We start from the raw sequence: 3,702 nt of genomic DNA, 5'->3' as shown, positions 1-3,702 counted from the left end.
GAAAATAAAATATATACTTAGCAGAGGCCAGAGAAATAGCATAGTGATAGAGCATTTGCCTTGCACACAGCCAAACCAGAATAGACAGTGGCTCGAATCTCAGCATCCCATATGGTCCCTCGAGCCTGCCAGGAAGGGTTTCTGAGCACAGAACCAGGAGTAAACCCTGAGTGCCGCCAGGTGTGACCCAAAACCCCCCAAAAATATAGAGATATAGATATAGATATATATATAGATATGTCAGGATGTAAGTGTGGCCCCCACCTCCCTGCACCCCATCTCCTTCTCTGCCCCACACTAGAACTTGGTGCTTCCCAGAGCAGCCCAGCAGCAGAATGAGGCCTTGGCTTGGCTTTGTCCTTAGGAGCTGCCAATCTGGCTCCCTCCTGCCTCAGAGTCTGCTCACTCTTTGAAGCCTGTTTCCTCTTGCCTGTCCTTTTCCTTCCATCCTACACAGTAACTAAAGTGTTGTCTTGGTCCAAAGTCTGTGTGGTCTCAGGAGATCTTCCCCACAGCTCAGGTGACAGGTATATTTGAGTTATAAGCTTGGCCTGACACAGGCACATTGTTCAATAAATGTTCATGGCACAAATAAACCAAAAGCCTCATGAGTGAGATCCATTTTATTTAGTAATTCTTATTCTTTTTTTTTATTTAGGTGTTTTTTTTGTTTTTTTTTTTTTTTTTTTTTTGTGGTTTTTGGGTCACACCCGGCAGTGCTCAGGGTTTTTTCCTGACTCCGTGCTCAGAAATCGCTCCTGGCAGGCACGGGGAACCATATGGGACACCGGGATTCAAACCAATGACCTTCTGCATGAAAGGTAAACGCCTTACCTCCATGCTATCTCTCCGGCCCCGTAATTCTTATTCTTATAGTGGTCTCCACAGCAGTGCTGTTCGGCAGAAATACTGGGGTGACCCTGGAGTGAGGTATTAGGGCTCAGACGCAGGGACTTATACAAGGCATGTGCTCCTTGCATTTGAGCCATCTCCCAGCCCCTCTACTTCTGTTTTATTTTGACAATTTTATTTGTGTGCAGTCTTGTCTAAAAATCATTTAACTTTCTGGCCAGGTTCAGGTAACTAAAGAGCCTTTATAAGATAGTCCATAAATATAGTCTGCAGCAACATGGGAAATAGCATCTTCCTAAAGACAGGCTTGGAAATCCCAGTTTAGTAAGTTAGGATATTTCCTTTCTCAGGTAATAGAGCTGAGCTAAAACTGGCTGCTAGCCCACCATTCACAGGTGTAGCCAAGAAAACCAAGAAAATCCAAATAAGACCAACCATTCCTCCATGTATTATGGTACAGGTTTCACAATTCAAATCACTTATATTCAGAGGTAAATTTATAAAAACCTTTGTATGATACATCTGCTGTAAAAACTGGGATCACTGGGCCGGAGAGATAGCATGGAGGTAAGGTGTTTACCTTTCATGCAGAAGGTCATCGGTTCAAATCCCGGCGTCCCATATGGTCCCCCGTGCCTGCCAGGAGCAATTTCTGAGCACGGAGTCAGGAAAAACCCCTGAGCACTGCCGGGTGTGACCCGAAAACCACACACACAAAAAAAAATGGGATCACTGCCATTGGCATGTAGAAACTACACACCTTTGTGTCACGATTAAGATGCTTCAGAAGACATCACTGAAGACAGCATTAATTCCAATATATATGGATCTACATTCAAGTAGGGTTCTTTCTGCATCCAGAAGTTGGTTACTTTTTCTGGCTATAATATTAAAACCCAAGTTTTCCTTGGCAGTATTATCTGGTTCATGATTTTCCATCTTGAGCCTTAAGCTTTCCTGCTGCTCACTGCCATCTGTGCTCTGCCCCCTCCACACAGTGGATCTTTATTCCTGTTTTAGAGGTTAGGAAACTGAGATTCAGAATATGTCAGGTTGGAGCTAAACTAGAGCAATAGAAGAATAGGTAGGCTGCTTGCCTTGCATGTGGCTGATCTAATTTTGATCTCCAACATCCCATATGGTCCTTTTGCCCCATCAGGAGTGATTCCTGAGTTTAGAGCCAGAATAAACCCTGAGCACCACTGGGTATCCCCCCCCACCCCCAGAAAAAAATCAATATGCCAAGTAAGTGAGAGAGAGGGCCATCATTCTAGGCTGAGATGACTGACTCTAAAGTACACTTCTAAGTAATGTGTTGTCCATTGGCCTTTGCTGCTGCCACTCAATCAACACATCATCACATGAAAATGATGTTTATTGGTGTTAAAAGAAGATAAAGTGATATAAATGGTATCCCTTCAGTAACAATATTGCAAACCACAGTGTCTAAAAACAAAAGGAGAAAATAAAAATGTCTTCCATAGAAGTAGGCAAGAGAGAAGGCAGGGGGTGGGGGTGAGAGGATGGAAGGGAAAATGGGACATTAGTGGCAGGAAATTTGCACTGATGAAGGGTGTTGTACTTCAATTTGTTGAAATTCAATCATGAACAACTTTGGGCTTTGGGGGGAATATGGGATTTGGGGGGGGGTTGCGTCACACCTGGCAACGCGCTCAGGGGTTACTTCTGGCTCTGTGCTCAGAAATAGCTCCTGGTGAGGTGGCAATAGAGGTAAGGTGTCTGCCTTGTAAGCGCTAGCCAAGGAAGGGCTGCGGTTAGATCCCCCGGAGTCCCATATGGTCCTCCCAAGCCAGGGGCAATTTCTGAGCGCTTAGCCAGGAGTAACCCCAGAGCATCAAATGGTTGTGGCCTGAAAAACAAAAAACAAAAAACAAACAAACAAAAAAAGAAATAGCTCCTGGCAGGCTCGGGGGACAATATGGGATGCCTGGGATCAAACCTGGGTCTGTCCCTTGGTCAGCTGCATGCAAGACAAATGCCTTACTGTCTGTGCTATCACTTGGGCCCCAATGAACACCTTTGTAACTGTGAAAAAAAAAAAAAAAAACAAGCAACTGGGGACGGAGAGATAGCATGGAGGTGGGGCATTTGCCTTGCATGCAGAAGGTCGGTGGTTCAAATCCCAGAATCCCATATGGTTTTCTGAGACTGCCAGAAGCGATTTCTGAGCATAGAGCCAGGAGTAACCCCTGCTGGGTGTAACCCAAAAACCAAAAAAAGGGGCCGGAGAGATAGCATGGACGTGGGGCGTTTGCCTTTCAAGCAGAAGATTGGTGGTTTGAATCCTGGCACCCCATATTCCCCTGAGCCTGCCAGCAGCGAATTCTGAATGTAAAGCCAGGAGTAACCCCTGAGCGCTGCCGCGTGTGATCCAAAAACCAAAAAAAAAAAAAGAAAAGAAAAAGAAATCAAGGCTTTCTACAGGGAACTACAAAAAAAAAATCGTTGTTTAAATTTATGTTTGACTGGGGCCAGATAGATAGCACAGTGGTGGGGGGTTTGCCTTGCATGCAGCTAACCTGGGAAGGAACCTAGTTCGATTCCCAACATCCCATATGGTCCCCCAGGCTGCCAGGGACAATTTCTGAGTGCAGTGTCAGGAGTAACCCCTGAGCACCACTGGGTATGGCCCCACAACCAATTAGTCAATAAATAAATAAAAATAAAAGTTTTAAAAAATTATGTTTGACTTCTACAGGTTTTAACAATGCTTCTTTTGGCTAATGGACTCAGTAATTCTGAATTGTGAGTCAAAGTGCCCCTGCTTCAGGCCTGTTCATGGGGCTGGTACCCAACAAGAATAAGAGTTAGAAAAGCCCTGGGCTCCTC

The 3,702-nt window shown here is 45.0% G+C and overlaps 1 pseudogene; it reads right to left on the bottom strand.

The window, feature by feature from the left end:
- Nucleotides 1–1,083: 1,083 nt before the first annotated feature.
- LOC126029885 (transmembrane protein 126A-like) lies at nt 1,084–1,791 on the bottom strand (annotated as a pseudogene).
- Nucleotides 1,792–3,702: the final 1,911 nt, after the last annotated feature.

This window comes from Suncus etruscus, chromosome 15 (genome assembly GCF_024139225.1).
Source record: "Suncus etruscus isolate mSunEtr1 chromosome 15, mSunEtr1.pri.cur, whole genome shotgun sequence".
Classification (NCBI taxonomy): domain Eukaryota; kingdom Metazoa; phylum Chordata; class Mammalia; order Eulipotyphla; family Soricidae; genus Suncus; species Suncus etruscus.
Note: the sequence above shows the minus strand (reverse complement) of the source record. Positions and strands in the feature narration are given on the sequence as shown.